The sequence below is a fragment of the Protopterus annectens genome, chromosome 11.part0 (genome assembly GCF_019279795.1).
Source record: "Protopterus annectens isolate FY-2018-M chromosome 11.part0, PAN1.0, whole genome shotgun sequence".
In the NCBI taxonomy this organism is placed as follows: domain Eukaryota; kingdom Metazoa; phylum Chordata; order Ceratodontiformes; family Protopteridae; genus Protopterus; species Protopterus annectens.
The window spans coordinates 645,793,971-645,806,111 of NC_056745.1; positions in this window are offsets into that span (position 1 = coordinate 645,793,971).

Here is a 12,141-nt window from a genome sequence, read left to right on the forward strand (position 1 = left end):
AGTGACTATGGTGTTTCTGTTCCTGGGTGCAAGCCATGCAAGGGCTGCTAATTTTATATGATGCTCAGAATAGTGGTTGTCGGATATAAGGTGATTAAGGCTCTTTCAAGCAGACGTAAGTGGGTATGCGCGGCGGTAAGTGGTGGTCATTCAACAGTATGGGAAATGTAAATAAGCATGTAGGTTTATATGCATGTGTATGTACAGATAGATACATATATATATATATATATATATATATCTCCATGAAAAATGGACATGGTCACACTAAAGCATCATAACGAATGCGAAGGAAAACAGCAGCAGAACTCCCGTATTACTTAGTGTTGTCATATTAAGCTGGCCAGAGGTGAGCAAACCCCCTGCATCTCCAACCACAGATAGGATGCTAACAGTGGGACTAACTTTTTCCACGTGCTAAGTCTGACTTTCAAACAGGTACAGGCAGTCTCAGTCCCCAGTCGGACGAGCCGAAAACGGGAAGACTATTTGAACACCCTGACCATTATATGAACGTATGTTCCAGGACTATAAGCTTGGGACATCTGAATATTCTTGGAGTGAGTCAACATGCAGGACGGGTATAGAGCGGTAGGGAGTGGCGCATGTGTTGTGGTGTGGTTTTTCCAGCTGGAGAATGGATGACTGCTGTGTTAGTGAAGTGTTGAGGCGTGTGTTCGGGTAACTATGAACCATGGGTATACATCAAATTGAAGCAGCACACCAATAGTGTAGTGGTTAGAGCATCCGCCTGACAAGCAGGCATTCACGGTTCAAGTTCAGCTATAGCACATATCATTTTCCTTGTGGAATGAATGTCATTCTGCTGTAAAACTGACATAATAACTTGTAAAAGTGAACTTGAGTATTGCATGGGACTTAAATCCATTCAATCAAAGTGGTACTGTCATAACGAATAAGGCACAAGTAAGCACAAATAAGCAGCAGTAAACATATATAACAAACAGTAAGCAAATCTGAGTGCGCTTGCGTGGGTGTAAGCAGTGCCCAGCATAGGAAATATATATAAGTATGTACAGATGTAAGATGTATATCTATATCTATATATATATATATATATATATATATATATATGTGTGTGTGTGTATATATATATATATATATATATATATATATATATATATATATATATATATATTTATTATATACACACACACACACACACACACACATGTATATGTGTGTATTTATGTATATATATATATATATATATCCTCTCTCCACTCCCTTACCCAAACTGTTTTTCAGAATGTTGAAAACTGGTTTATGCAACACTGCCTCCTCCTTAATCCCAAAAAAACAAAACTACTGCTTTTTACTCCTACTCATAAATCACCCATTTCTTTCTTCTCTTTAACCTCTAACAATGGTACCAACATCAACCCAGAGACTACAACCCGCCTACTAGGTGTAACTATTGATAATCATCTCAACTACGATGAACACATAAACTCCACTATAAAGTCTGTTAACAGAAAACTTGGCACCTTCTATAGAATAAAACCCTTCCTTACCCCTCCTGCAAGGAAAGCAATTGCCCAAACCTACCTTATTTCTACCCTCTTCTATGCCTCTGTTATATATACCAACCTATCCAATAATAACCTTTCCAAACTCTCCACCTGTTATAACAGTATAGCTAGATTCATCACATGTTCCCCCTTTAAAACTCACCACGGCCTTAACCTCAAACAACTTGGATGGCTAGAACTGAAAAACAAGATACTCTGTCAACAATTACTTATTACACACAAGACCCTGTACCACCCTAACAACATCCCTATCCTCACTCATCTAATTACACCTTACACTAATCTAGCTACACTACGCTCTGCTAACAAGCTTCTAGTTTCCCCAAATAAAGCCAACAACAAAGCCGGGGATTCACTTTTCTCAAACACTGCAGGAAAATTCTGGAATCGGCTTCCTGCTGAATTATCTACCCTTGCTTCTACTTCTCTTTTTAAAAAACATCTTAAAGAACATCTGAAAGCTCATTGGCTTTGTCCATGTACTAACCCAGACTGACTTCTTTTTCCCCTTCTATTCTTAACCCTATCCCTTCTCCTTTAACCTGTACTTCCAAATCATACTACTACTCTTCCTCTTGAATAACACAATGACATATATATTCTCTTTCCTGTAACTATGACTTGCTCATACCATCTAGTGTGATTTGTAGAATTGTTTTTAGTTTAGTTTTTTATAGAATTGTTTATTTAATTTCTACTAATACTGTTTAGTACACAGATGTATTATTATAACTGTTCACTAGACCATTGCTACCTCTGTATTTATTCTTAATAGTTCTATGTATTGTTAACTGTCTCAATATTCATGTTTGGAGCTTTTCTCCCTGGGCCTCTACTGAAAATGGACATATATCCAGCTAGACTAGCCCGGTCAATAATGTAAAATAAAAATAAAAATAATAAATAAAAAAAATAAAATATATACGAAGAATAAATGTCGTAACAATAAAGCATAGAAAAGGAATGAGAAGGGAATGAACAGCAACTATAGTATTATATAGTGCTGTCAGCGTATGTCATATCAAGCTGGCCAGGAGTGAGCAAAGCACTGCTACTCACACCACAGGCAGGGTTTTACCAGTGGAAGTAACACTGTTGATCTGCTAAGTTTACTTTCCAAACAATCGGAGGGTAGTCCCCAGTGGGATTACCAAAAATTGACAGCATATTTGGATCTCCGTCCCTTACACAAGGCAAGGGCAGGTATGTTCAAGGACTAAATGGTGGGAGAGCATGATAATACATGTGTTGGGACAACATACGTGTAGGGCCCCTAATGCTGCGGGGAGGGCAATGTTTGGAGGTGTGTCATGGCCTTGAAAACAACTGGATAACTGATGGATTGCGTGTATGTCGGTGGGGTCGAGGAACCTTGGGTATGGGAATATGGATCCAGACGTGTCATGGTTGGATGGCCTGGTTCTTATTGGACCACCTCATGGAGGCCAGCGAGGTAGTTATAAGTATGTATGCATACACACATGCATACATCTATATGTAGAAGTACATTCCCTGTAATATCCATTCCATTTGCAGACATAAACACATGAATGTGCCCTTACAAACCTCAACAGTGATAGAATAATAGGTAGTGCATAAAAGGGAAGGGCCGAATTTGCTAAAACACAGAAGTGTGTACAAAGTCAGTGCTGTGCTGAATAAATCAAACGTGAGGACTATCTCACACAGGGAATTATCCCTGTGATCTACCTGCAACGGCAACACCGAATACTAAACTGGTCTGTTTGTAAAAGAATCACGCCGAACACGTAATAATTAGTTCTCATGTGTAACGTGTATGTTATCATATAGTCAGACTTTCATTGTAGTGTCATGTTAACGGGAATAAGTATGTAAGGAAGTAAGAGTCTAATCCTGACATAAAGACAAGTGTGTCCCATGTGGGATAACGCAAAAATTGCGAATAGTGTCCTGTTGGTCACTCATGTCACCAATGTTTGTGGACTAAACATTAGGGATTCCTGAGGATATGTGTAGTGAGTCAACCGACGGGATGGGTCTACAGGGGTAGGGAGTGGCCAATGTGTACTGGTGTGGATACACCACAAATCCAACTGGAGAATGGATGACTGCAGTGTTAGTGAAGTGTTGGGGTGGGTGTTATGGGAACTAGGAGATCTGGGTATATATGCCACTGAAGCAGCACAGCAGTAGTGTATTGGTCAGAGCATTCACCTAACAAACCGGCATTCACGGTCCAAGTCCCACACTAGCACATATCATTTTCCATGTGGAATGTGTATATAAATATATTTATACATCCTATTGCTGTACAACCTACATAAGAACATGTACATGTGAACTGGAGTACTGCATGAAATGTTTAATTAATGTTATTCAATGTCAGTGTTAGTGACATAATGAATAAGTTACTGTTAAGCAGGTGTAAGCACAAATATGCAGTAGTAAACATATATAAGCACCAGTAAGCATGTTTAAGTGCGTTTGCACGATGGTACTTTTCCGTTAATGGAGCAACACTGTTAATGCGGTTGCTGACCTCCAAATCCAGTGTCAAACCATGTATTTGTGTTAGTCTTAACATATGTGTGTAAAATGTAGACGTTACAGTTGTTTTCATTTTGTTTTTACATTTTATCCATGTATCTGATTTACACACAACTGTTAACATTAACATCCAAACAGCATGGCTTGAGGTTGGAGTCGGAGTTGAGCACCCGCATTGAAAGTGTTTGCCCGAAAGCAGAATAGTGCAAAAACAAAGAGAAAAGCCTACTATTACAGCAATCTATCCATTATAGGGAAAGCAGGCATTGTAGAAAACATTTTCATTGTCAAATACCCATCCTCAACATCTCTAATTATACTAACTCGGCTTCTTTAAGCCGCGAGGATGCGATTTCAGTCAGTAAACAGTGATCGTTTGTTATTTTAAGAGTGTCAGGCATGGATGTAGGAAGGCATCACTGAGCCTGGAAATAAATGTGTTTACGATATATACATCTGTTGCTATTGTACAAGGCTTTTACATAATTAATCCAAGGTGAAGCCTAATCCTAACAACTTGTGTCTTGTAAGCCCTTCACGGCAAGCATATACATAGCAATTTCACTGTCTTTTAATCATCATTTCACAGGTCTCAGAGGACTGAAAACTGATTACAAATGGTCAGCTTGACTATGTCTTTGTAAACTATAAGCACAGGCAGTTACTTCATGTTAGGCATTTCATGCAGTGTACATATCACCATGTCATGCCTAATTAACAGAAGAAAGGAATGTCATGTTATTCGCAAGTATTTCCTTATTACTGATTTCCTGTCTGTGTGACTTACTGGGGCAACACTTTAAAGCGATCGCTCCACTGTAATGCAGTACCTTAACACGTCTGTCAGGCAGATGTGTGTAAAATTAGACTAGTTACTTGGTTAAACATTTAATTAACACAAGCATTTTATACCGACGTGCTCAACAGGCATGTTAATAAGCCGCATTACACCTGAATGATTGCATTAATAGTGTTGACCCGATAATGGAAATGTACCCATTCAACAGTATAGCACATTTATTCAATTACGTAGATGTATGTGTGTTAATGTCCATATATATATATATATATATATATGTGTATGTGTGTATATGTATATATATATATATATATATATATATATATATATACACACATACATATACATAGATATAGATTATATATATATATATATATATATATATATATATATATATATATATACACATACATATACATAGATATAGATTATATATCCCAAGAACAAACCTTGTGACACCAAAACATTAGAAAATAATGAAAAGGAAAACACTTGCAACTCCTGTATTATGTACTGGTGTTAATCCCAAGGCAAGTGTGCTTCTGTCTGACACATGGGTTCAGACTGTAGTTTGGGTAATAATAGGGTTGCTGACGTTACACACCAGACCTATTGCCATATGTATGGTTATGTCTCGCCAACCCAGTCACTTGGCTGATTGTGACATATATGGCCACTATATAGGAAAACTACAAAACACGCTCCCCAACACATCCAGTGACTAGACACTCACAGCACCAACACACAGGATATGACTGACAAACACACACCTGCTATGCAGCAAAAACATACAAAACCAAATAAATCTGTCCAACAACACACCAACAGTCAAATTCCACCAACGTTCTTTATTCAACGATCTGGTACCTCGGCCATTCGCCTTCAAAGGATCACATTACAACTTTCAATATGAACTCTATTTATATTCTAACTAATTGATTAATTAGCAATTAGTATAATTGAGTTCCAAAATTTAAAGTGATCTTTGTATCAAAAATAAATGAACCATAACATATACTTATAATAGTTTATACACATTGTTAATAACCACCTTTTATATTTTTTCTCAAATTTTATATTTTTTCTTCATTTAACCTTCAAATACAAATAAATAGATGAAAAATAAGTTAATAATAACATATACTTATTTTCATTAATATAAACTATTTTCAACCAATTAATACACTTTCAATAGATCAACAAGCACATATAAATTCATTAAATTAATTAGACATATAAAATTATTATACCAGAATATACTTTCATGCAAAATAGAATATTATTCTCCCATGTAATTTACTATCAAATTAATACACATTAATAAATGTAAATTTATTGTATAGTGTTAGATTATCATTCCTAAAATTACTAAAGTTTAAATAACAATATGAACAATATGTGCAAAAAAATACTCTCATAGAGTATAATTAAAGGCCCAGCTCCTGATTGAGACCAAATGGTTTCAAAGTTTTATATTTTAGTATCATCCTTGTTTCCAATTCCAAAAGTTTACCTACTATATCATCTCCCTTACAAATAAAGGGTTTCCCCAATACACTAAACCTCAGGCTATTACTGCAACCATCATGACTCTCCACAAAATGCTTAGCAACAGGACTTATAACATTAAGATTTCTTATGTCCTTAAGATGTTCTAAGACTCTAGTTTTGATCATCCTTTTAGTTTGTCCTACATACCAAATATCTTTACATGAACAACCTATTATATATACCACACTAGTAGACTTACAATTAAAAAAATGTGAATAAGTGTGGTGTATGTTATTAATAGTGTCAATATTAATAGCTCTATTACATATACTACACGAACCACAACCAAAAGTGCCCTTCCTCCCGGGGATAAAGTTAATCTGCTGTACAGAATTATTATTCAAGATTTCTCTTATATTCTTTCCCCTTTTAAAAGAAAAATTCACTTGGTTAGGGAACAATTCACCAATGTTATCATCTTCACAAATTAAGTACCAGAATTTTCTAACTAATGAGACTAATATATTAGAAAAAGGGGAAAATTTAGTTATAAAGAACACTTTCTCAACATTGTTCTTTGCACTAGTTGGGTTCAGACTGTAGTTTGGGTAATAATAGGGTTGCTGATGTTACACACCAGACCTATTGCCATATGTATGGGTATGTCTCGCCAACCCAGTCACTTGGCTGATTGTGACATATATGGCCACTATATAGGAAAACTACAAAACACGCTCCCCAACACATCCAGTGACTAGACACTCACAGCACCAACACACAGGATATGACTGACAAACACACACCTGTATGCCTCTGAATAGAATACCTACCTAACTACTTAACACACTACAGCACACTACAGCATTACGCAGTTACAGAATGTGCTAATGAGATTACTGGGTTACAGCAGTCCAAGAGGTATATTTCTAGGTGGGTGACATCAGCAGGACTGCCAAAGTTGAGTATATGAATTGTATGGAGTGTGAGTACTCTAAAAGCATTGGTCTTTCCTCAGGCGGACACACACACACACACACACACACACACACACACACACAGTTGGCAAGTCTGGGATTAGAACACTGACCTAACTATTTTATCACACTACAGCAATATGCAGTTACAGAATGCATTACAGAGGCTACTGGGCTACGACTTTCCCAGAGGTGTATTTCTAGGTGAGTGACATCAGCAGCCTTGCCAAAGTTGAGTATATGAATTGTATGGACTGTGAGTAGCCTAAAAAGCATTTCTGTCTACATAATCTGAGACAGACAGACATTCATGCAATCACACACACAATTGGCAAGTCTGGGATTAGAACTACTACCTAACTAGTTTATCACTACAGCAGTATGCAGTTATGGGGCACGCCATGGAGATTACTGAGCTACAGCTCTCCCAAAGGTGTATATCACATTGGATGACCTCAGCAGGCTTGTCATAATACTGCTATGGGGAGGGCAGTGCGTGCATGAGCTATAACCCATTCATGTAGTGGTTGACATGCCACATGTGGGCACACATGGGGTCATATGTCACAGGTACATGTATACAGCTACTAGATGACTACTTCCTTGTACAGTCATGTTGCACAGCTGGCACGTGCACCACAAAGTCTGTCATGCTGACAGATACTGGTGGCTAGTATCTGCAGTGAATGACATCTGCACCTCATGTGTTTAGGGCCCTTTGGCTGTGTGCTGGGTGGGACAGGCCCGGATGGCTCCTTGTCACAGTCACCCTCTTCCACACATCTATGTCTGTGTACCTTTGGCTTATTAGAGTTTGTTTGCCTTACATATATGCCTGTATTCCTATCCACTGTGTGTGCAAGGCAGGAGTGGTGCATACTGACATGTATCTGCACTAAGAACTGCAACTGCCAGATATGTCTGGACCACTGATGTTTGCAGACATAGCCTTCATGTGTTTGTGTGTGAGCATGCCCAGTATGGCCATCTGCATCGCATGTGTGGATCAAGTCCAGGTAGTTTGTACTGTGGTGCCGAACTTTGTGTTGTACACCAACAGGTAGCATGCTGTGTCTGCAGGATATCCATCGGTCATTTGGCATTGACTGTTGCTACATGTCTGCATAGCAGGGGAGGACACCTGACTGTATCTACATTCCTACACAGGAGTGGGGGGGCACACCTGACTTGCTATAAGTGTACGTTGGATGGGGAGCACACCTGACACTTGTACACATTTGCTAGGACTGTACTGGTATGTCAGTTACTCCATTTCAGTGTGTAGTCTTACCTATTGAGCTGGCTAGAGGCATACCAGTGTACTACAGACTTTAGCTTTAATTACCAACATATTCGTTTCTGACTTCCTAGCCTTCACAACTTACATCCAACTGCCTGCCCTGCTGTAGTCTGTCTGTGTGGGTCTGTGGGAAGGGTTACCCATAGGGCACAGTCAGAGGCCATAGTACAGCATTTGTTTGTGTCTGTCTACACCTGTCCTGGTGGCTGAGACTTGTTTGGGTCTTATGGACACACATGTCACTCAGTCCATTACCTGTACTCTGTTTTGTCACCCTGTGTAATACTGGCTACTATGGTGACTATGTGTTACAGATGTCATGGTGCTACTATGGGTGTCTACTGCCTGCTGCCTTAACATTCGGCCACCCAACTCCCTTGCATGCTCACATCCGTACCATAGCTACAGGTAACAACACATTCTACTCCATTTGGCAATTGGTAGGTTGATTGACTTACCTTGAGGGTGTGCCAGACTTGAGGAAGGTGCTGGAGGGCTGCCTATGTCAGATGCACATAGTACACTCCCTATATATGGTTGAGCACAGGTAGTGTCATGTTTGGCATGGTACACTTTTACTGTCTGTGCGAGTCAGAGAGGGTGTCATTCCCTGGGTCCCTACTGTGTCAGTGCATATGCTGTGCGTTGCCTCTTTGCCAAGGCTAGGTCATACTGGGCAAGCCTCCTTCTGTCTATTGGGTCAGGCTCAGGTTGTTCCCCCCTCTGAGTCACTCTGTGCCTGTACAGGCCTTAGCATTGGTGGGGGGCTGTGTGGTCCTGCCCCATGCTGTTCCTGCTGCAGCTGTTTCCGCAGGATCATATTGTGTAGCATAGCACATACCATAACAATTTAGGTGCATGTAGCTGGTGAATACTGCAAGCCTCCACCGGATGTGTCCAAACACCAGAACCGTGTCCTGAGCATCCCAAACACATGCTCTATTATATGTCTGGCCTGTGCGTCTGCCTCATTATGGCATTGTTGTTCAGGTGTGTGTGCATTTCTGATGGGTGTCATCAGCCACTGTTCCAGTGGGTACCCAGCATCCTCCACTAGGTGACCATAGGGGATGTCCATATCAGCAAATCTGTGGTACAGTTGCGTCAGATGCCATATTTCTGAACGGTCATAGTTTCCAGGGCAGCTAGCACACACATTCGTTATAATGCCCTGGGCATCACATACGACCTGGCAGTTGATGGAGGGGATGCCCCTGCGGTTGAAGTAGGCCCTACCCTGCTCATTGGGTGGTGCTTTGATGTGTACGTGCGTGCAGTTTATAGCACCCACTACCCCAGAGTATTCTGCTATTTGGTGGAAAAGATGCAAATTGCTGGTCAACACCTCACGTGTGTTGAAATAAACGTGCTCACTGGCATGTGCGGACATGGCATCCAGGAACTGGTGGAATACTCTATGCTGATGCCTGTGAGATCCCCATGATATCCCCAGTTGTGCTTTGGGAGGTACATGTGGCTAGTATACCTAGGCCTACTCATACCTTGGTATCCTCTGGGATGGGTTCCCCTCAGCCAGTTTGATGTGTCACGTGTGGTCAGCACAGCTCAACAATTTGCTGTAGGAGGTCTCTGTCCGTCCTATAGCGCTCCACTATCCAGCTCATGTAGCCCCTGGTAGGTTACCCTGAGTCTGTACACTCTTCTCTGTCTCCTCACTGTGGGTTGTTCGGCAACATTCACATCCTCACCACCCTCGGCCTCTTGCACATGTTGTTCTATGTTACCTGCTGCAGCCCTTCTCATTTTGTAGGTTTGTTTGTTAAAATTTCCCCCCTTGTATACACCGGTGTTGTAGAGTGTGGAAAAACCAGAGGGGAAGGTGTTTGCTTAGTTTATGGTAGTGTTCTGGGATGGGCTGGTCTGCTGCCTCTGTAATTGGTTGATCCTGATGCATTTCACCTGTCAGCTCAGCTAGTTCTCCTTGATTACTTTCCTACTGCTGTTTTCCCTTCCGATTGCCCTAGGCAGGTTTAGACACACCCCTAGCTTAGCCGTGCTAAGCTAGGAGCAATGCCGAGCCACAGGGCTCCAATCCACTTACAGTATGCCTGACACCCCCCTCCATGATGTCACTTATATCCAGGTCTTGCACCTGGCTATCTATACTCTTAAACTCTTACCTGCGTCACACCCTGGGGAAAACTGGGATTCACTATCCTTCTTCATCTCATTTGCATAGGATTGCCTGCTAATGCATACTTACATGTCCCATACTGAGCCTCCCCTAAACTAACCACTGCTTACCATCGTGCAAATTTGCACACACCCGCTCACAACTGCTTAAAAGTGCCTTACTCACTCTATATCCAATGGCCCTTGTCCTGCCCAGCAACAAAATATCCAGCCTCTGCAAGGCTCGAAACCAGGACCCTGCACACCACAGCCGATGTGCTTTACCACTAAGCCATGGCAGATATACAGACATCGGCTGTTATCACGAACATATCATCCAGCACAGTCATTCAACAGTATAGGACATGTATTCCATTATGTAGATGTATGTGTGTGTGTTAATGTCTATATATGGATTCACTTCATAACACTGAAAAGTCAAAACACTGAAAATGAGAAAACTTCATAATATAGAAGACCATAACACTTAAACTGAAAACACATGTCATACATATACTGAGTTTAAACAACATAAATCATAGCATTTTCCACCAAGTGTAAGTAGGGGGACAAACCCCCCTGCACCCCCCCATGTTGGGGGATGCGCCCCTCACACCCCCTGCTACTTAAATATATCAACTCCAAGATTGCATTTAGTGTAGTGAAGTGCAGTCTTGGAGTTGATATATATATATATAAGTAACAGGGGGTGTGGGGGGTGCAGGGGGGCTTGCCCCCCTGCTTACACTTGGTGGAAAGTGCTATACATATATATACACAACAATCTCTCCTCACCTATTCCCGTAAACATTGGAGTCCCTCAAGGCTCTATTCTAGGCCCTCTTCTATTCTCCATTTTTTACTAATCATCTCAACACTATTTTTCCTAAAGCCACCTGCATACAATACGCCGATGACTCGACTTTAATCTGTACAGCTAAGTCATCAACCTATCTTCAGACCTTGACTCAAAACAGTATTTAATACTGTAGAAACATGGTTTACCCACCATTGCCTCCTCCTAAATCCAAAAAAAACAAATTACTGCTTTTCTCTCCCACCCAAAAATCACCAGAAATCAACTTTACAATTACCTCCAACGATGGAACTACGATTACCCCAGATACTAACGCACGTCTCCTGGGCATAACCATAGATAATAAACTTAGCTATGACAACCATATCAAAAACACCATCCAAACTGTCAATAAAAAACTAGGCTTCCTGTATAGACTCAGACCCTACCTCACACCACTAGCGAGAACCTCTATTGCCCAAACTCACCTCATCTCTACCCTTTTCTATGCTTCGGCTATATACACCAACTTATCAAAATACAACATAAACAAACTGGAAACTAGA